At 51.3% G+C, this 27,531-nt stretch overlaps 1 pseudogene; it reads right to left on the reverse strand.

Moving 5' to 3' along the window:
• Positions 1-387: 387 nt before the first annotated feature.
• On the reverse strand, positions 388-27,042 carry LOC123079936 (elongation of fatty acids protein 3-like; annotated as a pseudogene).
• Positions 27,043-27,531: the final 489 nt, after the last annotated feature.

The following is a 27,531-nucleotide window of genomic DNA, read 5'->3' on the forward strand; positions in this document are numbered from 1 at the left end:
ACCTCTGTTGACATATAAATGTATTGCTTAATCTCTTCCATCATATCGGTCTTTTGATTGCATTGGCTGGAACATGCACTTCTACATGGTATTAGAGCCAAGAGGTCTTGAGTTCAAGACCCGGCTGACGCAATTAAATTGCAGCCCACTTTCAGTCCACGTTTAGGTCTGAGGGAGCCACACGTGAGGGGAAGTGTTGACGTATAAATGTATTGCCTAGTCTCTTCCATCAGATCGGTCTTTTGATTGCATTGGTTGGAGCATGCACTTCTACAACCTCCTCGTCATCTCACTGGGATGGCAGATGCAGAATGCCAATGACGGCTTACCTATGTGTACACCAAAGGATTGTATATTACAATGGGTGGGAATCACCAGACGGCACTCTCACCTAGCAGTACCGTAGCAGTGCAGGAACACCCACAGCAGGGCAGCATTCAGGAGCGTACTGAACACCCATGCCCTGATGCCGCTGCGCCCGTCGGCCGCTGCCCCGCCGAAGTGCATCCACACGACCCCCGCGTGGCACACCAGGTTACACCCCAACAGCCCCAGCTGGCAGGCGAACGCCACTGGCACCGACCCGCTTCGGGCGGCGCTGCGCCACATTAGCCCCGCGTTGTCCAGCCAGAACCGGAACCTGAAGGCGACGGTGTGGGCCAGCATGGAGGCCGGGATGTCCAGTGTTAGACTGTATATATGTAGACTCTGTATACATCTTGTATTGTACCTCTTGGTACCTCTATATATATTAGATACCCACACCCGTTTAGGGTGTCGAGCAGTTTCCCAACCATATGTTTTACCTGGTATCAGCTTAGGTTACAATGTCTTCCGCTGCCCCGCTGCCGACGCCATCGCGCTGACATCTGTCACCGCCACTGTGCCGGCCCTTGCTCCCACATCGCCTTTCCTCTCTTCTCGGCCCCTCGCGGGATGGTGGAAAGCCCAGTCTTCTGGTGGAGTACCTCCAAGATCCCCGATCAGATCGGGCACCCAGGGAGATCTGCCTCCACCGGTCTCCTCCGGTGGCCCGTCTTCCTCAATGAGATCGCTGCACCACCACCCTATGCCTCCTATGCCGAGCTATGGCGTCCAATCTGCTCCATATGGCGCTTCTGCATCATCCTACGGTGCGATGCCGCCGTCGTCATTTTCCTGGCCGCCGGCCCCCTACGCTCCGCCGCCTCCACAACCCTACGCGGCACCGTCGTAGCAACCCTATGCGGCGCTGCCTCCTCCGCTGCCCTACGGGGCCACGCCTGCCTCGACTTATGGGGGCCCCGTTGCATCTACCTACGGTGCCCTAGTTGCTGCTCCTCATGGCGCCTATCCACAATATGGTGCCGCCGTGCCTGCCTACGGCGCCTACTCGGCGATCTCTACTCATCCAGAGACGGCCCCGTCGATGGGTCTTTATGCACCACAGGCTCACGTTGATCAAGTCGCGGCGCCATCACCGTTTTACTTCTCGCATCTTCTATTAGTGAAGCTCACGCTAGACAATTATTTGTCGTGGCGTGCTCAGGTGTTGCCTCTTCTGCGGAGACGCTACTTGGAGGGGTACATTGACGGATCTATCCCGTGCCCACCGCTGCATCATCCGGCGTACCACACATGGGTGGCCCAGGATTAGGCTATCCTTTCTGCTATCCAGTCTTCGCTCACTCCGAGCATCTCGTCGACGGTCATCTTCGCCACTATGTCCCCGGAGGCGTGGGCGGCGCTTCACACCAGCTTTGCCTCTCAGTAGCAGGCGCGTCCTCACTCCATACGCACCGAGCTGGCCGAGACCAAACTTGGCGAGCTTAGCATCACAGACTACTTCGACAAGATGACCAGCCTCGCTGACACGTTGGCCTCTGTTGGTTAGCCGCTTCTTCCTGAGGACTTCACCACCCATGTGCTTACCGGTCTTGATGATGACTATGATAATATCATTGAGAACTTCCATCGCCACGATGATCCGCTCCCGCCTTGAGAGCTCTATGCGCGCCTCCTCGGGTGTGAACAGTGCATCAAGGCGCGCCGTGTCTCCCCGAGCTTCATCTCCGCCAATGCCTGACTCGCAGTAAACCTCAGAAGCCGTCACCACCTGGTGGAAAAAGGTGCCCTCACCGCAGCAAGCCCCACGGGGCGTTGCGCCATCCATTACCGGCGGAAGCCGCCCAGTTGCTTGTTGTCCCTGCTGAAGTGTTGGTGGGAAATGACACCTATGGGATCACAAGAATCCCTACTACGGTTGCGGGGCGCGGGATCGTGAGTAGAGCGGGACTAGCAGACAGCACAAAGGGATTTACCCAGGTTCGGGCCGCAAAGATGCGTAAAACCCTACGATCCTGCTTTGGTGGTTATATTAGTGTTCTTGAGCTCTGAACTAGCTCTGGGTGCTGTGGGGTTCAAAAGAGCCGAATCCTTTCTTTGTGTGCCATGGGCCTCCTTTTATAGGCGAAAGGGGCTGCCACAATGGCACACAGGAGGTGGAAAGTGCTACAGCGTTGTGAAGTTATCGCTAGTATTACAGGACAAGACGCATTCAATGCGGGGCTTAGGTGTCCTTCACTTTATCGGGGACGGGGGTGAGGCCCTTCCCGTCCGTCGCCGCCCCTCCTAGCTTCGACACGCGCCCCGGCCAGCGACGCAAGCAGTGCCATGTAGGCAGGTAGGCAGCTGAGGTGGCGTGGTGGTAGAGCCTCCACAAAGGGCCGCATGTTGCCACACAGGTGCCTGCCCAGCTGGTTGGGTCGGCAGCTGCATGGGAACGGTGGCAGTGGATACTTGCTGGCGCGGGCCTGGCAGTGGCCTTGCCGGTGCGCTTGGCGAGGGTCTTGTCGGGTGATCTGGCAAGGGTCTTGCCGGGTGGCCCGGAAAGGGTCTTGCCGGGTGGCCCGGCAAGGGTCTCGCCGTGGCGCGCTGGCTTCCATGGCAAGGATCTTGCCGGGGGTCCTGTGGGTTTCTTCTGAAGGAAATATGCCCTAGAGGCAATAATAAAGTTATTATTTATTTCCTTATTTCATGATAAATGTTTATTATTCATGCTAGAATTGTATTAACCGGAAACATAATACATGTGTGAATACATAGACAAACATAGTGTCACTAGTATGCCTCTACTTGACTAGCTCGTGAATCAAAGATGGTTAAGTTTCCTAGCCATAGACATGAGTTGTCATTTGATTAACGGGATCACATCATTAGGAGAATGATGTGATTGACTTGACCCATACCGTTAGCCTAGCACTTGATCGTTTAGTATGTTGCTATTGCTTTCTTCATGACTTATACATGTTCCTGTAACAATGAGATTATGCAACTCCCGTTTACCGGAGGAACACTTTGGGTGCTACCAAATGTCACAACGTAACTGGGTGATTATAAAGGACTACTACAGGTGTCTCCAAAGGTACATGTTGGGTTGGCGTATTTCGAGATTAGGTTTTGTCACTCCGATTGTCGGAGAGGTATCTCTGGGCCCTCTCGGTAATGCACATCACTATAAGCCTTGCAAGCAATGTAGCTAATGAGTTAGTTACAGTATGATGCATTACGTAAACGAGTAAAGAGACTTGCCGGTAACGAGATTGAACTAGGTATTAGATACCGACGATCGAATCTCGGGCAAGTAACATACCGATGACAAAGGGAACAAAGTATGTTGTTATGCGGTTTGACCGATAAAGATCTTCGTAGAATATGTAGGAGCCAATATGGGCATCCAGGTTCCGCTATTGGTTATTGACCAAGAATAGTTCTAGGTCATGTCTACATAGTTCTCGAACCCGTAGGGTCCGCACGCTTAAGGTTTCGATGACAGTTATATTATGAGTTTATGAGTTTTGATGTACCGAAGGAGTTTGGAGTCCCGGCTGAGATCGGGGACATGACGAGGAGTCTCAAAATGGTCGAGACGTAAAGATCGATATATTGGACGACTATATTCGGAGTTCGGAAGGGTTCCGAGTGATTCGGGTATTTTTCGGAGTACCGGAGAGTTACGGGAATTCGCCGGGGAGTATATGGGCCTTATTGGACCATACGGGAATAGAGGAGAGAGGCCAAAAGGAAGGAGGCCTGCGCCCCCCCTCTGGTCCGAATTGGACAAGGGTCGCAGCCCCCCTTTCCTTCTTCCTCTCCCGCTCTTTCCCCTTCTCCTACTCCAACAAGGGAGGTGGAATCCTACTAGGACTAGGGAGTCCTAGTAGGACTCCACACTTGGCGCGCCCCCTCCTAGGGCCGGCCTCCTCCCCCCTTGCTCCTTTATATACGGGTGCAGGAGGGCACCCCATGACACACAAGTTGATCTACGGATCGTTCCTTAGCCGTGTGCGGTGCCCCCCTCCACCATATTCCACCTCGGTCATATCGTCGCGGAGTTTAGGCGAAGCCCTGCGCCGGTAGAGCATCATCATCGTCACCACGCCGTCATGCTGACGGAACTCATCCCCGACACTTTGCTGGATCGGCCGGGGATCGTCATCGAGCTGAACGTGTGCTGAACTCGGAGGTGCCGTACGTTCGGTACTTGGATCGGTCGGATCGTGAAGACGTACGACTACATCAACCGTGTTGTCATAACGCTTCCGCTTACGGTCTACGAGGGTACGTGGACAACACTCTCCCCTCTCGTTGCTATGCCATCACCATGATCTTGCGTGTACGTAGGAATTTTTTTTTGAAATTACTACGTTCCCCAACAGTGGCATCCGAGCCTAGGTTTTATGCGTTGATGTTATATGCACGAGTAGAACACAAGTGAGTTGTGGGCGATACAAGTCATACTGCTTACCAGCATGTCATACTTTGGTTCGGCGGTATTGTGAGATGAAGCGGCCCGGACCGACATTACGCGTACGCTTACGCGAGACTGGTTTCACCATTATGAGCCCTCGTGCTTAAAGGTGACTGGCGGGTGTCTGTCTCTCTCACTTTAGCTGAATCGAGTGTGGCTACGCCCGGTCCTTGCGAAGGTTAAAATAGCACTAACTTGACGAACTATCGTTGTGGTTTTGATGCGTAGGTAAGAACGGTTCTTGCTAAGCCCGTAGCAGCCACGTAAAACTTGCAACAACAAAGTAGAGGACGTCTAACTTGTTTTTGCAGGGCATGTTGTGATGTGATATGGTCAAGACGTGATGCTATATTTTATTGTATGAGATGATCATGTTTTGTAGCCGAAGTTATCGGCAACTAGCAGGAGCCATATGGTTGTCACTTTATTGTATGTAATGCAAACGCCCTGTAATTGCTTTACTTTATCACTAAACGGTAGCGATAGTCGTAGAAGCAATAGATGGCATAACGACAACGATGCTACGATGGAGATCAAGGTGTCGCGCCGGTGACGATGGTGATCAGAACGGTGCTTCGAAGATGGAGATCACAAGCACAAGATGATGATGGCCATATCATATCACTTATATTGATTGCATGTGATGTTTATCCTTTATGCATCTTATCTTACTTTGATTGACGGTAGCATTTTAAGATGATCTCTCAGTAAATTATCAAGAAGTGTTCTCCCTGAGTATGCACCATTGCCAAAGTTCGTCGTGCCCAGACACCACGTGATGATCGGGTGTGATAAGCTCAACGTCCATCTACAATGGGTGCAAGCCAGTTTTGCACACGCAGAATACTCAGGTTAAACTTGACGAGCCTAGCATATGCAGATATGGCCTCGGAACACGGAGACCGAAAGGTCGAGCATGAATCATATAGTAGATATGATCAACATAATGATGTTCACCATTGAAAACTACTCCATCTCACGTGATGATCGGTTATGGTTTAGTTGATTTGGATCACGTGATCACTTAGATGACTAGAGAGATGTTTGTCTAAGTGGGAGTTCTTAAGTAATATGATTAATTGAACTTAAATTTATCATGAACTTAGTCCTGGTAGTATTTTGCAAATTATGTTGTAGATCAATAGCTCGCGTTGTTGCTTTCAAATGTTTATTTTGATATGTTCCTAGAGAAAATTGTATTGAAAGATGTTAGTAGCAATGATTCGGATTGGATCCGTGATCTTAGGTTTATCCTCATTGCTGCACAGAAGAATTATGTCCTTAATGCACCACTAGGTGACAGACCTATTGCAGGAGCAGATGCAGACGTTATGAACGTTTGGCTAGCTCAATATGATGACTACTTGATAGTTTTGTGCACCATGCTTTATGGCTTAGAATCGGGACTTCAAAGATGTTTTGAACATCATGGACCATATGAGATGTTCCAGGAATTGAAGTTAATATTTCAAGCAAATACCCGAGTTGAGAGATATGAAGTCTCCAACAAGTTCTATAGCTAAAAGATGGAGGAGAATCGCTCAACTAGTGAGCATGTGCTCAGATTGTCTGGATACTTCAATCGCTTGAATCAAGTGGGAGTTAATCTTCCAGATAAGATAGTGATTGACAGAATTCTCTAGTCACCATCACTAAGTTACTAGAACTTCGAGATGAACTATAGTATGCAAGGGATGACGAAAACGATTCCCGAGCTCTTCGTGATGTTGAAATCAACGAAGGTAGAAATCAAGAAAGAGCATCAAGTGTTGATGATTGACAAGACCACTAGTTTCAAGAAAAGGGCAAAGGGAAAGAAAGGGAAACTTCAAGTAGAATGGCAAACAAGTTGTCACTCCCGTGAAGAAGACCAAAGCTGGACCAAAGCCTGAAACTGAGTGCTTACACTGCAAAGGAAATGGTCACTGGAAGCGGAAATGCCCTGAATATTTGGTGGATAAAAAGGATGGCAAAGTGAACAAGGGTATATTTGATATACAAGTTATTGATGTGTGCTTTACTAGTGTTTATAGTAGCCCCTGAGTATTTGATACTTGTTCGGTTGCTAAGATTAGTAACTCGAAACAGGAGTTACAGAATAAACAAAGACTAGTTGAAGGGGAAGTGACGATGAGTGTTGGAAGTAGTTCCAAGATTGATATGATCATCATCGCACACTCCCTATACTTTCGGGATTAGTGTTAAACCTAAATAAATGTTATTTGGTGTTTGCGTTGAGCATGAATATGATTTGATCATGTTTATTGCAATACAGTTATTCATTTAAAATCAGAGAATAATTGTTGTTCTATTTAAATGAATAAAACCTTCAATGGTCATACACCCAACGAAAATAGTTTGTTGGCTCTCGATCGTAGTGATGCACATATTCATAATATTTATGCCAAAAGATGCAAAGTTAATAATGATAGTGCAAATTATTTGTGGCACTGCAGTTTTTGGTCATATCGGTGTAAAGCGCATGAAGAAACTCCATAAAGATGGATTTTTGGAATCACTTGGCTATGAATCATTTGATGCTTGCGAACCATGCCTTTTGTGCAAGATGACTAAAACTCCGTTCTTCGGAACAATGGAACAAGCTACTGACTTATTGGAAATAATACATACCGATGTATGTGATCCAATGAGTGTTGATGCTCGTGGCAAGTATCGTTATTTTCTGACCTTCACAAGATGATTTGAGCAGATATGGGTATATCTACTTGATGAAACATAAGTCTAAAATAGTTGAAAAGTTCAAAGAATTTCAGAGTGAAGTGGAAAAATCATCGTAACAAGAAAATAAAGTTTCTGTGATCTGATCGCGGAGATGAATATTTGAGTTACGAGTTTGGTCTTCAATTAAAACAATGTGGAATAGTTTCACAGCTCACGCCACCTGGAACACCACAACGTTATGATGAGTCCAAACATCGTAACCACACTTTATTGGATATAGTGCGATCTATGATGTCTCTTACTGATTACCACTATTGTTTTTGGGTTATGCATTAGAGACAGTTGCATTCACGTTAAAAGGGCACCATCTAAATCCGTTGAGACGACACCATATGGACTGTGGTTTAGCAAGAAACCCAAGTTGCCGTTTCTTAAAGTTTGTGGCTGCGATGCTTATGTGAAAAAATTTCATCCTGATAAGCTCGAACCCAAATCGGAGAAGTGCGTCTTCATAGAATACCCAAAGGAATTGTTGGGTACACCTTCTATCACAGATCCGAAGGCAAGATATTCGTTGCTAAAAATGGATCCTTTCTAGAGAAGGAGTTTCTCTCGAAAGAAGTGAGTGGGAGAAAAGTAGAACTTGATGAGGTAACTGTACCTTCTCCTGAATTGGAAAATTGTTCATCACTGAAATCAGTTCCAGTGATTTATACACCAATTAGTGAGGAAGCTAATGATGATGATCATGAAACTTCAGATCAAATTACTACAAAACCTCGTAGGTCTTCCAGAGTACGGTCCGCACCAGAGTGGTATGGTAATCCTGTTCTGGAAGTCATGTTACTAGACCATGATGAACCTACGAACTATGAGGAAGCGATGATGAGCCCAGATTCCGCAAAATGGCTTAAGGCCATGAAATCTGAGATGGGATCCATGTATGAGAACAAAGTGTGGACTTTGGTGGAGTTGCCCGATGATCGGCAAGCCATATTGTATAAATGGATCTTCAAGAGGAAGACGGACGTTGATAGTAGTGTTACTATCTACAAAGCTCGACTTGTCGCAAAAAGGTTTTTGACAAGTTCAAGGTGTTGACTACAATGAGATTTTCTCAACTGTAGCGATGCTTAAGTCTGTCCAAATCATGTTAGCAATTGCCACAATTTATGAAATCTGGCAAATGGATGTCAAAACTGCATTCCTTAATGGTTTTCTCAAAGAAGAGTTGTATATGATGCAACCAGAAGGTTTTGTCAATCCTAAAGGTACTAACAAAATGTGCATGCTCCAACGATCCATCTATGGACTGGTGCAAGCATCTCGGAGTTGGAATATACGCTTTGATGAGTTGATCAAAGCATATAGTTTTGTACAGACTTATGGTGAAGCCTGTATTTACAAGAAAGTGAGTGGGAGCACTACATCATTTCTGATAAGTATATGTGAATGACATATTGTTGATCGGAAATAATGTAGAATTATTCTGTAAAGCATAAAGGAGTGTTTGAAAGGATTTCTTTAAAATAAAGACCTCAGTAAAGCTACTTACATATTGAGCATCAAGATCTATTGAGATAGATCAAGACACTTGATAAGATTTTCAATGAGTACATACCTTGACAAGATTTTGAAGTAGTTCAAAATGGAACAGTCAAAGAAGGAGTTCTTGCCTATGTTGCAAGGTGTGAAGTTGAGTAAGACTCAAGACCCGACCATGGCAGAAAATAGAAAGAGAATGAAAAGTCATTCCCTATGCCTCAGTCATAGGTTCTATAAAGTATGCTATGCTGTGAACCAGACATATTGTATACTCTGCCCTGGTTTGGCAAGGGAGTACAATAGTGATCTAGGAGTAGATCACTGGACATTGGTCAAAATTATCCTTAGTGGAATAAGGATATGTTTCTCAATTATGGAGGTGACAAAAGGTTTGTTGTAAAAGGTTACGTCGATGCAAGTTTTGGCACTGATCCAGATGACTCTAAGTCTTAATCTGGATACATATTGAAAGTGGGAGCAATTAGCTAGAGTAGCTCCGTGCAGAGTATTGTAGACATAGAATATTTGCAAAATACATACGGCTCTGAATGTGACAGACCCATTGACTAAACTTCTCTCACGAGCAAAACATGATCATACCTTTGTACTCTTTGGGTGTTAATCACATAGCGATATGAACTAGATTATTGACTCTAGTAAACCCTTTGGGTGTTGGCCACATGACGATGTGAACTATGGGTGTTAATCATATATAGATATGATTATTGGTGTTAAATCACATGGCGATGTGAACTAGATTATTGACTCTAGTGCAAGTGGGAGATTGAAGGAAATATGCCCTAGAGGCAATAATAAAGTTATTATTTATTTCCTTATTTCATGATAAATATTTATTATTCATGCTAGAATTGTATTAACCGGAAACATAATATATGTGTGAATACATAAACAAACATAGTGTCACTAGTATGCCTCTACTTGACTAGCTCGTGAATCAAAGATGGTTAAGTTTCCTAGCCATAGACATAAGTTGTCATTTGATTAACGGGATCACATCATTAGGAGAATGATGTGATTGACTTGACCCATCCCGTTAGCCTAGCACTTGATCGTTTAGTATGTTGCTATTGCTTTCTTCATGACTTATACATGTTCCTGTAACTATGAGATTATGCAACTCCCGTTTACCGGAGGAACACTTTGGGTGCTACCAAACGTCATAACGTAACTGGGTGATTATAAAGGAGTACTACAGGTGTCTCCAAAGGTACATGTTGGGTTGGCGTATTTCGAGATTAGGTTTTGTCACTCCGATTGTCGGAGAGGTATCTCTGGGCCCTCTCGGTAATGCACATCACTATAAGCCTTGCAAGCAATGTAGCTAATGAGTTAGTTATGGTATGATGCATTATGTAAACGAGTAAAGAGACTTGCCGGTAACAAGATTGAACTAGGTATTAGATACCGACGATCGAATCTCGGGCAAGTAACATACCGATGACAAAGGGAACAAAGTATGTTGTTATGCGGTTTGACCGATAAAGATCTTCGTAGAATATGTAGGAGCCAATATGGGCATCCAGGTTCCGCTATTGGTTATTGACCAAAAATAGTTCTAGGTCATGTCTACATAGTTCTCGAACCCGTAGGGTCCGCACGCTTAAGGTTTCGATGACAGTTATATTATGAGCTTATGAGTTTTGATGTACCGAAGGAGTTTGGAGTCCCGGATGAGATCGGGGACATGACGAGGAGTCTCGAAATGGTCGAGATGTAAAGATCGATATATTGGACGACTATATTCGGAGTTCGGAAAGGTTCCGAGTGATTCGGGTATTTTTCGAAGTACCGGAGAGTTACGGGAATTCGCCGGGGAGTATATGGGCCTTATTGGACCATACGGGAATAGAGGAGAGAGGCCAAAAGGAAGGAGGCCTGCGCCCCCCCTCTGGTCCGAATTGGACAAGGGGCGCAGCCCCCCTTTCCTTCTTCCTCTCCCCCTCTTTCCCCTTCTCCTACTCCAACAAGGGAGGTGGAATCCTACTAGGACTAGGGAGTTCTAGTAGGACTCCACACTTGGCGCGCCCCCTCCTAGGGCTGGCCTCCTCCCCCCTTGCTCCTTTATATACGGGGGCAGGGGGGCACCCCATGACACACAAGTTGATCTATGGATCGTTCCTTAGCCGTGTGCGGTGCCCCCCTCCACCATATTCCACCTCGGTCATATCGTCGCGGAATTTAGGCGAAGCCCTGCGCCGGTAGAGCATCATCATCGTCACCACGCCGTCGTGCTGATGGAACTCATCCCCGACACTTTGCTGGATTGGAGTCCGGGGATCGTCATCGAGCTGAACGTGTGCTGAACTCGGAGGTGCCGTACGTTTGGTACTTGGATCGGTCGGATCATGAAGACGTACGACTACATCAACCGCGTTGTCATAACGCTTCCGCTTACGGTCTACGAGGGTACGTGGACAACACTCTCCCTTCTCGTTGCTATGCCATCACCATGATCTTGCGTGTACGTAGGATTTTTTTTTTGAAATTACTACGTTCCCCAACATCTTCGGTGAGGATGGTTGCCTTCCTATCCTCTTTTGATCTTGAGTGTTCTATGTCTTCACAAAGATCTGCATGCCACCACGGAGGTGCCTCCCGAGCCTTGTCCCAATGCATCTGTTTAGCGTTGGTGGGATCAAGGGTGGCTCGCTCGGTTGGCATGGGCGAGCTGCCCCGGCAAGGGCCTTGCCGGGGGAACCTTCGTTGCCCGTGTGACCTTTGTGGCTTTGGTCCTTGATGTTGCTTTGTTTGTCCTTGTGGCCTTCAGCTTCTCTCCAGCTTCCCTCTCCTGTCCTGCTTATGCGCGGTCGTGGTAGGTGGCTCTGACTGCCCGTGCACAAGTAAAGGGGTCAAAAACTGGGCCCCTACTTTTGTACACCGACAGAAGCCCCCGGGCATGGGTCATACATAAGTGCGGCACGTTGTTGGACCAGGCCCAGAAAGGTGCGCGGGCAGGTGGGGAAGATTTTTACTGCGGTAACTGTTCCGTCCGCTGCGCTTCCTCCCACGACCTACATTGAACGTGCGACGTGGGGGTCGTGTGCGTGCATGACGGAAGCATGCTGGCGTCATTTGTGTCAGACAGTAAAGAGGCGGCTTGCGTGTCTCTTTGAGACCGCGGGGTTGCTGCTCATTTACTGCCCTGGCTTGGGAACCGTCGCTCCACGCATCCCACCGCGCCCATCCTTTGCGCCATGTTCGCTGCATGCATGATGTAGAACGAATGACAGGCGCGCGGGATGTGAGAAGTCATGCGCGTGCGTGGGTTGATTCCCACGCGCCTTCAATGGAGCGGGGAGGGCGGTCGACGGCCCCGCTCGTTGTCATTTCAATGGGCCGGATTGGCCGAGAGGGGGCGACCGAGCCTCGCCCCCGCCCCTTTATAGAGAGGGGAGCGGGAGGAACGGCGCCTCCTCAATCCTCCGCCACCTGCCTTTCTACATTCCTGCTTCTTTCCTTCCTCCGTCATGGTGAGGGTGCGTGGCGACGCTTCATCGGTAGCGGCGAGGGTCTCGGCTCGTCAACGCATTGCCCCTCCCCAAGAGCTCATGGCGGCGGAGCCGACCGTGAGAGGGAGGGGGAGGGGTGAGGCCGAGGCCGTTGTGGCGCTCGGGGAGAGGAGGACGGGGTGGCAGATCGGCTTCGCCTCCGCCAGCGGCTCCTCCTCCAATGGAGGGCCACGTCGGGGACAACCCTTGTGAGTTTTTCATCAGGCTGCGCTAGCCGCCACGCCGTCGTCTTCGCCTTCCGACTTCGTTCGCCCGGGCCATGGAGCTGGATCAACCGCAGGCGTTGCGGTTGCACATCAGGGGTTGAGGGAACAACGGCATATGGGCCGATGTCGAGTTCCCCGCCCCTCACGTCATGTACCTTCGACGAGGATGGAAGTCCTTCACCCGCGTCCATAGCTTGACGGAGGGGCTCACTCTCCATTTCAAATTAATGGAGAGTGGCCTCCTCTCCGTCAAGATCTTCGGGCACTTCAGGACTCGCGTAAGGTGCTGCGTAGAGAGCTCCTCCGACGATGAAGATTCCTCCCTGAATGAGAGCGACGGGGAGGACAGCGGCAGCGACGACGAGGGTAGTGGGCGATAGGTTGATGGGTCCGACTAGGCGCCGGGCGCGTTACTCCGGGGCGGCACCGGCGACTCCATCATCTGCGTCGCTGGCCCCTTGAACTTCTCGGGGTTGCCTCCTTGGGCGGCTAGCATCGGGAGGCTGCGAAAGAGGAAGAGGGCGGGCGGTAAGGCCGTCAAGTCGGAGTACACGGGCACCGACGCCTTCATAGCGTATTGACGGTCCTGCCGCCTCGTCTTCCACCTCTTCCTCCGGCGCCACCATCACCATCCAGCCCCTGGAGGGCCGCCGAGGTGTTTCCTTGGTGTCTTCTGCCACCCATAGCTTGCCAAGGCGCCCCTCTTGCCCTTTTGCCTTCTTGTTCCATTTCCTGAGGAGAGGGACAAGAAAGGGATTACGGGCACCTTATCATCTTTTTAGTCTTGTAAGCCTTTATGCCTTTGTCAACTTTAGAACTTGTAATCTCCCTATTCATGTTTTTCATTCCATATGAACCGTACCTGTACGGGATGTTTTTAATGAAAAGGAGTGTTTGTCGGGCTTTCCGTTTGTGGGTGGAACCCACGACAAGGATCGAATCCTTGTTGCCATATAGGCAAACGTTTTTCCACCCAGCAACAGGACTTGCCGTCCCCCCATCTCGCTCGACCTTTCTCACGCTCTTGGCGGAGGCAGGGAGGAGGTGAGTTCGGGCCCCACGTTCTATCCCCTTGCTGCCGCGACTACGACCAACCCCGGACCTAGGAGGTGATCCTTTGGTTCGGAAAGAGGGGAGCACGGTAGCTTGGATATAAAACGAGGTCTCACATACCCTAGTTCATAACGAAATGCATGATAGGGGATAAAAGGACTTATCTGGACTTGCAGCTCCCGGCAGCCTCGGCTTGCCATGGATGGATCCTTGTATTCGCAGCCCCCGGCAACCTTGGCTTGCTGGGGCCGGGGCATCGACTCGTTCCTTTCTTCTGAATGGCTTAGCAGAAGTACTTACGTGTCCTGCGAACCAAAAAGGTCAAGGAAGAAATAGAGGGATGCATACTCGACCTCTAAGCTCGGGGTTAGACGCTGCCGGGCATTATCAACCCTAACCGAGGAGGAGACTCGACCTACCATGCATGCTATAACTTAGGGCGCCAACGCTTCATTTATTAGTGCTCAGGGTCTACGCATGGCTTTGTACAAAGGGTTACATGCCTTTCCGGCAAGGCTTGTCAAAAGGATGGCTTGCTGGGAGGCCCGGTAGCCGCGTCTTATGGGTAAAACTTGCGAAGATGCTCGATGTTCCAGGAATTGCTCACTGGAACGACATCTTCGGTCTCCAGGCGGACTGCGCCGGGCCTGGTGACTCGCGCTACCCGATAAGGGCCTTCCCAATCCGGCGTCAACTTGTTGGAATTCTTGGCCGACTGAACGTGCCGAAGAACAAGGTCGCCTTCCTCAAAGCTCCGGGCATGAACCTTGCGGCTATGGTAGCGGCGCAAAGCTTGCTAGTAGCATGCTGCTCTCACAACTGCCCGGAGACGATCTTCCTCAAGGAGCGTTGCGTCATCTTGCCGCAGTTGCTCTTGCTCAAGCTCATCATAAGCGAGCACTCGAGGTGACCCATATATGAGTTCCGTGGGGAGAACTGCTTCTGCCCCGCAGACCAGGGCAAAGGGTGTCTGGCTGGTAGCTCGATTTGGCGTTGTTCTGACCGACCAAAGAACCGCTGGCAACTCATCAATCCAGCGCCTTTCACTTTTGTGCAGCTTGTCAAAAGTCTTCGTCCTTAAGCCTAGTAGGACCTCAGCATTTGCTCTCTCCGCTTGGCCGTTGCTCCGTGGGTGTGCCACGGAAGCGAAACAGACCTTGCTGCCAAGATCCTCAATGTATTGCATAAAGGCATGGCTTGTGAACTGCGTGCCGTTGTCGGTGATGATCCTGTTGGGCACCCTAAAATGGAAAACTAGTCCCTTGAAGAACTTGATGGCTGACTGCACCCTCAGCTTCCTCACTGCCCCCACCTCCGGCCACTTTGTGAACTTGTCGATGGCAACGTACAAGTACTTAAGGCCCCCGACGGCGCGAGGGAAGGGGCTCAAGATGTCGAGCCCCCAGACCGAGAAGGGCCAGGAGAGAGGGATGGTTTGAAGGGCTTGGGCTGGTTGATGAAGCTTCTTTGAATGGAACTGTTACGCTTCACACTTGGTTACTAGTGCCGTCGCATCCTGGAGGGCGGTGGGCCAGAAGAAGCCTTGCCGGAAAGCCTTGTCGGCAAGGGCCCTTGACCCTATGTGGGAGCCACATATGCCTCCATGTATCTCTGCCAACAGCTCCAGTCCTTCCTCTCAGGAGATGCACTTCAATTTCACCCCATTCGGTCTCCTTCTGTATAATACGTTGTCAATGAATTGATACAGAGCTGACCAGGGGACTACTCTTTTTGCTTCTTCCTGCTCCTCAGGAAGCTCTCCTTTCTGGAGGAATCGGACGATGTGATGCGCCCATGCCGGTGCATGTGGCTCGACGACAAGGGCCAAAGGAATCTCTTCTGTCACCGGGGCGGTCGTCTCGACGGCCATGGCCTGAGGCCCTACCGGAGTCGGCTGCCCCGCGGCAGGATCGACATCCATGGAAACATCTTCATCGGCGGCCCCACGGAGCTCGGTGGGGAAGTACTTACCGGAGCCTAGCTTCCTCCGCTTGTTCCGCCCGGTTGATGGCTCAACGGATGGTTGAGTTAACTGAAGCACAAAAGTACCTGGTTCTACAGGTAGCTTGAGGGCAGCGTGCTTTGACAAGTAGTTAGCGATGTCGTTCTCCGCCCGAGGGACGTGCTCTGCTTGTATACCGTCAAAACGCTCCTCCAGCTTCCTCACTTCATCCACGTAGGCTTCCATCAAAGGGCTTTAATAATCTTTGTTGACCTGCCTGACGACGAGTTGCGAGTCGCCCCTGACGATGAGCTTTTTGACTCCGAGGTCCGCCGCGATCCTGAGACCGACAAGCAAACCGTCGTACTCGGCGGAGTTGTTGGTTGACATCTCCCGGGGAAAGTGCATTTGGATGACGTACTTGAGGTGCTCCCCGGTGGGCGCGACAAGCAGCACACCAGCACCGGCGCCTTGCAGCGAGAAAGCCCCATCAAAGTACATGATCCAGTCGCCACTTGTTTCCTCGCTGGGGAGAGTGGTCTGTTGTACCTCTTCATCGGGCTTCGAGGTCCATTTTGCAACAAACTCCGCCAAGACTCTGCTCTGAATCGTCGAGGTGCTTTCGAACTTCAAGCCGAAACTCGATAGCTCCAAGGCCCAATCCACGATCCTTCCCATTGCATCTGTGTTATGTAGTATCCGTTGCAATGGAAGGCGGGTAACCACGGTGATCTCGTGCCCCTGGAAGTAGTGGCGCAGCTTCCTCGAGGCCATAAGGAGGCCGAAGAGCAACTTTTGTACACATGAATACCTCGACCTAGCCCCCTGTAAGAGGGAGCTGACGAAGTAAACTGGGTGCTACTCCATCTTCTTCATTTGCACCACTCCACCTGGCCATGCGGGTCCTGTCGCACTGGCGTCAGCCTTGCCGGGATCGGGCCCTGCCGGGGACTCAGTCTTGCCTAGACCGAGCCCTGCCGGGGAGGGTTCCGACCCGCCAGCCGCTGACTCTGCCGCTGCTGCTGTCTTTCCGTCAACCTCTCTATGTGCCACGAATGCGGCGCTAACCACTTGATTTGTTGCTACTAGGTATAGCAGCAACGGCTCTTGTGGTTTAGGCGCGACTAGCACCGGGGCAGAGGAGAGGTACTTCTTCAAATCTTGCAACGCCGCCTCGGCCTCCGGGGTCCACTCCACCGGGCCCGTCTTCTTTAGGATCATGATAAAGGGGAGGGCACGCTACACGAACTTGGAGATGAATCTGCTCATGGCGGCAACACAGCCAGTGAGCCGACGCACGTCCTTGATCCGCTTGGGTGCCCCAATCTGCTCGATAGCCTTAATCTTGTCTGGTTTTGCCTCAATCCCGCACCGCGACACAAAGAACCCGAGAAGCTTGCCGGTTGGGACGCTGAAGACACACTTCTCAGGGTTCAATTTGAGGTTAATCTTGCGCAGGTTTCTAAAGGTTTCCTCCAGGTCTTGTATGAGCGTTGCTTTGTCCTTGGTTTTGACCACTATGTCATCCATATAAGCTTCCATATTTCTATGTAGCTGGGGTTCAAAACCAATCTGGACTGCTCTTGCAAAGGTTGAGCCAGCACTCTTCAATCCGAAAGGCATCCGTAAAAAGCAATACGTACCACATGGGGTGATGAATGTTGTCTTTTCTTCGTCTTCTTTTGTCATGAAGATCTGGTGGTATCCTGAGTAGGCGTCGAGGAATGAGAACAGGTCACACCCTGCCGTGGAGTCAACAATCTGGTCGATGCGTGGTAACGGGAAGGGATCCTTTGGACAAGCCTTATTGATGTCCGTGTAATCAATACACAGTCTCCACTTCCCGTTTGTCTTGCGCACTACTACCGAATTGGTCAACCACGTCTGGTGGAGCACTCCTCTTACCAAGCCTGCCGCCTCTAGCTTCCTTATTTCTTCTGTGATGAACTCTTGCCTCTCCAGAGCTTGCTTCCTGACCTTCTGCTTGATGGGTCACGCATGAGGACAGACAACAAGGTGGTGCTCAATCACTTCCCTGGGAACACATCGACATTCGCCCGCAAGAAAGTGACGAGCTCGCTTTCCTATTTGATGTCGAGGGTGGATCTTATGGTGAAAGCCCCACCCGTGCCGTCCTCCTTGACGGGCACCTTCTTGGTCTTTGGTGGTGCAGCTCTGGATTTCTTGCTCCTGCCGGTGGAGCTCTCTGGCACGTCCTCAACGGCAGCGCAACACCCCGAAGAGGTGCGCTTGCCGGAGTGGGTGCGAGGGGTCTCACCAATCTTCTTCCCTCCCGGGGCTCCGTCGGCAGGAGTCGGTGCCTTAGCGGCAGCTGCTGCAACTACTTTCGGGTAGAGTTGGTCAGCGCAAATCAACATATCTTTCTTGTCGGAGGGGACGGTGATGATGTTCATCGACCCGGGCATCTTCAACATGTTGTAGGCGTAATGTGAAGCTGCCATGAACTTGGCTAGTGCCGGGCGGCCGAGGATACCGTTGTAGGGCAAGGGTATCTCGGCTACATCGAAGACAATCCTCCCTGTCCTGTGATTCAGCTCGCCTCCGAAGGTCACATGCAGCATGACCTTTCCCTTCGGCTGGCTCCTCCCTGGGTTAACCCCTTGGAACATGCCCGTTTCCTCGAGGTCTCCATCAGGGATCTGCAGCTTCTTGACCACGGCAGGCAAGATCAAATTCAGGCCGGCCCCGCCATTGACCAACATCTTTGTCACCTTGAGGTTGCGGATCGTTGGGTAAACCAACAACGGCAAGCACCCGACCGTAGTAGTGCGGTCAGGGTGGTCCTCGGTGTCAAAGATGATGGGCGTGCTGGACCATTTCAGCGCCTTCCATGCGTCAAACGATGGCTCCACTGCCGTGATCTCACGCGCCCATTGCTTGAGCTGCCGGTGAGATGTATGCAGCGAGGCACCACCATCGACGCACATGGCCTCTGTGGCTTTCTTGATCTCGTGATCGCCGGACTCGTCGTCCCCGTCGTGATCATCATCTTCTTGTTTCTTGTCGCGGCCCTAGGTGGGCCTCTCCTGCTGACTGTCTTTGCCGCGGCAGCCTCCTTGGCCACCACGTTTTTTGCCGGACCCCTCAGCACCATCTTGGCCCTTCTCCTTTTCCTGCCGCTCATACTCGGTCTTCTGCTTCTCAACGAGCAGCTCTACTTGCCGGCAGTGTTGGAGGTCATGGCCCTTGGTGCGGTGGATCTTGCAATACTGCTTGTCGGAGCCTCCTGGCCTGTCGGCGGCCGCCAAGGCCCGGCAAGCGACACACCCGGCAACCTCCTTGTCGGGGTCGCTTGCCTTGGTATTCTTAGTGGCGCCGGTGTCATCGGATCCCTCGATGGCAAGCACGGTCTTCGCTGGGGTGGCGGTATCGCCAGTGGAGTCGGTTTCCGCGCCGGCATCTTCGCCGGGGTACTTCCTTCCTTCTTCAGCACGAGCACGTCGATCGGCCAGAACATAGAGCTCGGCCACATCCTTAACCTTGTTCATCGCCAGTTCTTCACGCATCTTCTGGTGGAACGCACTGATCACGGTGGCGGGATGAACATCGGGGATGTTGTACTGCACCCTGCTGAACCTTTGGATGTACTTGCGCAGGTTTTCTCCTTCCTTCTGGGGGATGATGTGTAAATCACTCGCCTGGCCATGAGCTTGGTGACCTCAGGTAAAGGCACCAACAAACTCATGGCACAGATCCGCCGAAGAAGAGATGGAATCCATCGGCAAGTGCATCAACCATGACATAACATTAGGCTTGAGTGCCAACGAGAAGTAGTTGGCAAGCACCTTATCGTCGCGGGCCCCAGCAGCTTGCATTGGGATGGTGTAGATGCTGAGGAACTCTGACGGGTGAGTCTTGCCGTTGTACTTCTCGCCAACGTCAAGCTTGAAAGTGCGGTGGGTGGGCCACTGGAACTGCCGCAGCTCACGGGTGAAAGCCGGACAACCCACCTCATAGGGTAGGCCACCGTAGCCTCCCGGCGCCGGGTGGTCCGTAGCGGGCCCTGCCCGCCTGTTCGACTGGTGGCGCGCGTCATGTCGGCGCTCGATGGTGGTTCGAGTGTCCTCATAAGCCCGCTCCCGAAGGACTTGGCACTGATTGCGGTTGGTTCGTGGTTCTGACGACGCAATGGAGACATCATCACGAGCATCCTCACGACGAGTCGTCGCCCGCGGCGGCCGGTGCTGAGGAGGGGATTACACTGTAGCCGCATCACCTTCGGCTCGGCCCCTGCTAGCAGCGGGTGGCCCGATGGAGCGACGGCCCACGGGTTTCGCCGGTCGCAACTCATCGTCGTTGGCGATGTCGACGAGGCTCCGGACGGTGGCCCTCCATTCATCAAGCTTTTCCGTCGTGGGGGGGAGTCGAGGAGGAGCTGCGCGCGCGGCAGGGCTTCTGCTGGCGTGGGTGGTGGCGAGAGTTGGGTGGACCGCGATGCGCTTTGACTTCTAACCACGTTAGAAGGAGCCTCATCACGGCTCCGCAACCGCCCGCCACCTTCATCGGCGCCTCGGCGTGCATGCTGGCCTCCCTCATCCTGCGAAGCATGCATAGGGCTTTTCCCAGGGCGGCGCCCTCGGTCACCAGCAAGGCGGCGCTGCTCATCGCGTATGATTTGAGAGGAGCGCGTCGTAGGCGCTGGCGTTGGTGTCTTGGAGGTCGCCACGCCATCGGTGGGCGGCACGACGACGCCCGTGGAAGGCACCGCGCCGCCTGCGGGGGGTCCGACGTTGTTTCTGGGGCCGGCGCCGTGCGGCTCGTCACCCGTCGTACAGGCGACGCCGCCCACCGAGCCTGGACTGCCAGGGCGATGTGGGTGTTCGCGGGCCGCACCACGAGTTCTCTCCACGACTGGCCCGCTATTGGCCCGCACCGGCGACGACAGTCTGGTCCCAGACGAGCAATTCGCCGTGGTCGTCTTCTTCTTAGGAGCCATGGCGATGATGAACTTCTAGGCCTACCACTAGGCCAGATTCTCACAATTGCGCCCCCTACCTAGCGCGCCAAAGATGTCGGTGGGAAACGGCACCTATGGGATCACAAGAATCCCTACTACAGTTGCGGGGCGCGGGATCGTGAGAAGAGCGGGACTAGTAGACAGCTCAAAGGGGATTTACCCGGGTTCGGGCCGCAAAGATGCATAAATCCCTACGATCCTGCTTTGGTGGTTATATTAGTGTGCTTGAGCTCTGAACTAGATCTGGGTGCTGTGGGGTTCCAAAGAGTCGAATCCTTTCTCTGTGTGCCATGGGCCTCCTTTTATAGGAGAAAGGGGCTGCCACAGTGGTACATATGAGGTGGAAAGTGCTACAGCGTCGTGAGGTTATCGCTAGTATTACAGGACAAGACACATTCAATGCGGGGCTTAGGTGTCCTTCACTTTATCGGGTACGGGGGTAAGGCCCGTCCCGTCCGTCACCGCCCCTCCTGGCTTCGACACGCGCCCCGACCAGCGATGCATGCAGTGCTATGTAGGCAGGCAGGCAACTGAGGTGGCGCGGTGGTAGAGCCCCCACGAAGGGCCGCATGTTGCCACGCAGGTGCCTTCCCAACTGGTTGGGTCGGCAGCTGCATGCGAACGGTGGTGGTGGAGACTTGCTGGCGCGGGCCTGGCAGTGGCCTTGCCGGTGCGCTTGGCGAGGGTCTTGTCGGGTGACCCGGCAAGGGTCTTGCCGGGTGGCCCGACAAGGGTCTTGCCGGGTGGCCCGGCAAGGGTCTCGCCATGGCGTGCTGGCTTTCCCGGCAAGGATCTTGCCGGGGGTCCTGTGGGTTTCTTCGATGAGGATGGTTCCCTTCCTATCCTCTTTTGATCTTGAGCATTCTATGTCTTCATAAATATCTGCATGCCACCACGGAGGTGCCTCCCGAGCCTTGTCCCAATGCATCTGTTTAGCATTGGTGGGCTCAAGGGTGGCTCGCTCGGTTGGCGTGGGCGAGCTGCCCCGGCAAGGGCCTTGCCGGGGCTGCTGAGGCTGCCCCGGCAAGGGTCCTTGCCGGGGGAACCTGCGTTGCCCGTGCGACCTTTGTGGCTTTGGTCCTTGATGTTGCTTTGTTTGTCCTTGTGGCCTTCAGCTTCTCTCCGGCCTCCCTCTCCTATCCTGCTTATGCGCGGCCGTGGTAGGTGGCTCTGACTGCCCGTGCACAAGTAAAGGGGTCAAAAGCTAGGCCCCTACTTTTGTACACCGACATGCAGTACTCAGCAGGCTTGCTAGTTATGTGGCCTTGAGCGCCATATTGCCTCCCGCTGTCATAAACGCTACAAGCAAGATTTCCTTTGCTTGGGCAACAATGGCAAAGGAAATGACAAGAAGGCTGCTGCAGCGGTGGCGAGCCATGAGCACAGGCACATTTCATCCTACTCCATCGATCCTGCATGGTACATGGACACGGGAGCTACCAACCACCTGACGAGTGAGATGGGCCAGCTCTCCACCCAGGAGCCATATCGTGGTCATGATCAGGTTCGCACCGCCAACGGAGTAGGTATGTGCATCTCACATGTTGATCAGGCCTCACTTCTTGCACACAAGTTCAGAAAACTTCAACTTTCCAACGTTCTTCGAGTTCCTTCTGCTACGCGTAGTTTGTTGTCTATTCCTCAACTTACTTGTGATAATTATGTCCTTGTTGAGTTTTATACTTTTCGTTTCTTTATCAAGGATCGGGACACAAGGGCCGTTCTACTTAGCGGTCGTCTTCGCCATGGCCTGTACGCACTTGACGCGCCACTTGCACCTCCTACTCAGCATTCTCCCCGGGCGTTCAGTGGTGTTCATGTGTCGCCTACGCACTGGCATGCGCGCCTTGGTCACCCTGCTGCTCCTATAGTTCGCCATCTTCTGCATCGTCATGAACTTCCAGTTGTGTCCAATAAAATTGCTGAAACTATATGTTATGCCTGTCAGCAAGTCAAGAGTCACCAACTTCCTTTTTCGAAGTCTAGTTGTGTGGTTAAATATCATCTTGAGCTTGTGTTTTCTGATGTATGGGGTCATGCCCAAACTTCTGCTAGCGGCCACAATTATTATGTCAGCTTTATTGATGCTTATAATCAGTTTACCTGGCTTTATCTTATTAAGCGTAAATCTGATGTGTTCGATGTTTTTATTTAGTTTCAAGCACACGTTGAGCTTCTCCTTAAGCATAAGATTCTTCATGTTCAATTTGACTGGGGGGGTGAGTATCACAACCTCAATTCATTTTTTAATAAGCTTGGGATCTTGCACCGCGTGTCTTGCCCTCATATATATCAACAGAATGGCATCGCTGAACGTAAGCATGGTCATCTTGTAGAAACTGGCCTTACTTTGCTAGCTCATGCCTCCGTTCCATTTCAGTTTTGGAGTGATGCTTTTTCCACAGCCTGTTTCTTGATAAATAGGCTTCCCTCACGTCTTCTCAAGATGAAAACTCCTGTTGAACTCTTGCTCAATGAAATCCCTAATTACACATTCCTTAAAGTGTTTGGATGCGCATGTTGGCCTCACCTTCGTCCGTATAATAAGCATAAGATAGAGTTTTGGTCTAAAAAGTGTGTTTTTCTTGGGTATAGTTCCCTTCATAAAGGGTAAAAGCATCTGCATGTTCCCACAAATCGCGTTTACATATCTCGTGATGTCATATTTGATGAGAATGTGTTCCCTTTTTCTGCACTGCCGAACAACTCTATCACTTCTACATCTGTGCACTCGAATATACCCTCGCCTCATCAATTTGTGGATGTTGCATATGCTCCTGCGCTGCTTCCTAATCATGCTGCAGGTATTGGATGCGGCGCTTGCCTTGAGCTTCTTGATGATCAGGCGACGGACAACGGTCACGTATGGGTCGTCGATCCCATGGATGTGCCATGCATGGCGGGTCCTGCCTGCCAGCCCGTTACCGGCGCACCTGTGGTAGCTGCACCCGTAGCTGCGGCGCGGACAACTGTTCGCCCGGCCCAGTGGCCGTCTTGCCTGGCCGGGTGGCCGTCTTGCCTGGCCGGGTGGCCGTCTCGCCCGGCCCGGTGGCCGCCTCACCTGGCCCGGCGATCACCTCACCTAGCCTAGCGCCCGAACTGGCCGCTCCCGCCCCAACTTCACCTGGACTGATGCCTCCTAGCTCCCCGTCGCCAGGGTTCTCTGCGTCTAGCTCCGGGTCGCCGTCCTCTTTGTCAACTACACCAGGCTCGGCAACGTCTCTCTCACCTGAGTCGGGTTCGCCGCTGCCAGCACCTCATGTTGAGGTTGCTCTTCGCCCTCGCACACGTATTCAGTCTGGGATTTTTCATCCCAAGGAACGCAAAGATGGCATTGTTGCATGGATTGGTGCTTGTATGGCTCATTCTGTTGCTGATCCGAGAGCTTAGCCTTGCCATTTTGAGGCTGTTCTAGGTATTCCTCACTAGCACGCTGCGATCGAGCAGGAGTTTCAGACCTTATTGAAGAACGATACTTGGCGACTGGTTCCTCCTGTTTCGGGTGTTAACATTTTTTATTCCAAGTGGGGTTTTAAGGTGAAGAAACATGCTGATGGTTTTGTTGAGCGCTACAAGGCACGGTTAGTTGCCAAAGGATTCAAACAAAGGTATGGTCTTGATTATGAAGACACGTTTAGTCCTGTTATCAAGCCTACTACCATTCGTTTGCTGCTCTCTCTTGCTGTTACTCGAGGGTGGTTTCTTCGTCAACTTGATGTGCAGAATGGTTTCCTGCATGGACTCTTGGAAGAGGAGGTTTATATGTGCCAGCCCTCGGGTTTTGTTGATCCTGCGCGTCCTCGGCATCTCTGTCATATGGTTAAGGCTTTGTATGGACTAAAACAGGCTCCTCGTGCGTGGCATGCACGCCTTGGCTCTGTTCTCCGGGATCTTGGGTTTGTTCCCTTTACAGCGACATGTCCCTCTTCCTTCTTCAGTGTCCCGAGGATACGATATATCTACTGGTTTATGTTGACGATATCATCCTCATCAGTTCCTCAGATGCTGCTGCTGATCGTCTTGTGACTGTGTTGAGTGATGATTTTACTGTCAAGGACCTAGGTGCTCTGCACTACTTCCTTGGTCTGGAGGTCTCACGGTCTTCTGCTGGGTTGACTCTTACTCAGAAGAAGTATTCTCTGGACTTGCTGCGCCGTGCTGGTATGTTACAGTGCAAACATGCTATCACTCTGATGTCTGCAACTGATCAGTTGTCTGCTCTTGATGAAGATCCTCTTTCACCTGATGATGCTACTGAGTACCGCAATCTCGTTGGTGGTCTGCAATACCTCACCATCACTATCAGGGCGGAGCTAGGATTTGACCATAGGGGGGGGGCGAAAAAGACAATGACATGCAAAGTTTTTTTTCTGACTATGACCATACCAAGGGGAACACAAGATAATATTTTCTATAAGAAATATGTAGTTTTTTCATTAGTTTGAATGTGGCTCATACGCCTAAAACACATAGAATAAAGGCGATAATCTTATATGGAGTGCTTCCGATTTTAGCTTCTTGTGCAAAATTTACTCGTGCCAGAACATTTGATTGGTAGTTTCTGTATCAGCTAATTTCATATTTAAGCCATCATGTATACAAACTGGGTGTAGATTTCTAATCATCCCCCAAAAAATAGAAACTAGCAAATAACAATTTGTGCAAATCTAATAATAATAACTTGCAAGATAGCTTAGACATGAGCCGATGGTATACCTTAGATTTGGCGTGAGTAGTGTTGTGTTGTGTGAAATTTGAAATTAAGATGAGAGAATTAGTGCATCCCTAATTAATAACTCTGTCTATAGCAAAAAGTTTCTGATCTCCTCGACTGAAGATGCATATCAGTTCATTAGTATTCCATAGAATAAATCAACGAAGGAATCGAGGAGACTCACCGGAGGATTATTCTGCCATCTACACCGGCGCTGATCCATTTGTACGCATGGCCTGGTCGAACTTGCCGGCGGCTACCGGAAGTGAGCGCGTGTGCGTCGGTGCCGAAACGATCTTACAGAGGATGCCCTAGATCGTGGCCAACACCTGGGTGTTAGTTTCTTCTAGTTTGGGTTGACTAACAATAGCATGGGCTGCATACAAAGTTCGTGGGCTTCATGCTTTGAGCGCACTGTTTGGGGGGGGGGGGCTAATTAGTCGTAAATTTATTGGACGTGGCTTTCGTAGATTACGATACTTCATTACGAGGCAGCCATGGGGGAGGGGGGTGGCCCCCGCTTGCCCCCTAGCTCCGCCCCTGATCACCAGGCCAGATGTCTCCTATGCAGTTAACCGTGTGTGTCAGTTTCTTCATATACCCAGGACTTCACATTGGTTAGCTGTGAAGCGTATTCTGCACTATGTCTATCTCACTGCCTTGTATGGTTTGCTTCTTCAGCCTGCGCCATCCTATGAGCTCTCGGCCTTCTCAGATGCAAATTGAGCTGGTAGTCCTGATGACAGGCAATCCACGGGGGGATATGATGTGTTCTTTGGTCCTAACTTGATCGCCTGGAATGCTCAGAAGCAAGCTAGCTACAGTATTTCGTAGTAGTACTGAAGCTGAGTACAAGGCATTTGTTGATGCCACGATTGAGATTATATGGGTACAATCATTATTGCGAGAGTTGAGAGTCTCTCCCAGTCAGCCTCCAGTCCTTTGGTGTGACAACATCGGTGCTACATACCTTTCGTCTAATCCGGTATTCCATGCCCGAACGAAACACGTTGAGGTTGATTATCACTTTGTCCGGGAACGTGTCGCACAGAAGCTACTATGTATCAAGTTTATCTCCTCCAAAGATCAACTTGCTGACATCTTCACAAAGCCTCTTCCACAGCCACAGTTTGTAGGTTATAGGCGCAATCTTAGCTTACTTTGTACTTCAGGCCATAGTTAAGATTGAGGGAGGGTGTTAGACTGTATATATGTAGACTCTGTATACATCTTGTATTGTACTTCTTGGTACCTCTATATATATGAGATAGCCACACCCGTTTAGGGTGTCGAGCAGTTTTCCAACCACATGTTTTACATCCAGCACCTCGAACAACTGCGAAAACTCCAGCCACAGGAACGTCATGGCCACGGATGCCGCGCGTGCGAACACCTAGGCGGCCTCCCCGCACCGACGCCGCAGCACTGCGAACACGTCGCGGGTCGCGTGGAGGTACCAGGAGAGGTAGTAGGCGTAGGACAAGAAGAAGACGCGCCCCGACGAGCGGGTCCCCGAAGGGCGGCTGAGGAGCCACCGGAGCGGCATGATCCGGCTCTGGTCCCGCCACGACCAGCGTGTTTCCCGTATCCACGCAGCAGGTAGCCATCGAGGACCCCAGCCGCAACTCACCGGAGAGGCGCCGCCCCTTCTCTCTACTCTTTTCTTCCCTTGCTCTCTCCCTCCTTCCTCCGTTTTTCCTCCTCACCTCTCTGCTCATATCCCTCCCTCGTTTCTTCTCCACAGAAGCCCCAACATCATGGATGAGCTGCGCAAGAGGCTAGTCATGGCGCCCAACATCGACCCTGCAGCTCGGCAAAAGGCGACCACGGATCAGGAGGCGCACATGCGCAGTGCAGTATGGGCGGCGCGAAACGAGGAGGTCGAGCGCCACGGACGACCCGCGATGTACCAATGCTGGCAGAAGGAGAGGGCCATGGATCGTGGTGAGATCAGGCCGTCGCAGATGAACAAGGGGCAGAGAGAGAAGGAGAATGGAGAGGAAAGAGGAGGCATCTGGGCTGAGGGGAGATTGCCGGTGTGGCCCTCCGCGGCAGCGGGCGATTTCCCGTGGGTATGAAATCGGGTGGGAGG

This window comes from Triticum aestivum, chromosome 1B, assembly GCF_018294505.1.
Source record: "Triticum aestivum cultivar Chinese Spring chromosome 1B, IWGSC CS RefSeq v2.1, whole genome shotgun sequence".
In the NCBI taxonomy this organism is placed as follows: domain Eukaryota; kingdom Viridiplantae; phylum Streptophyta; class Magnoliopsida; order Poales; family Poaceae; genus Triticum; species Triticum aestivum.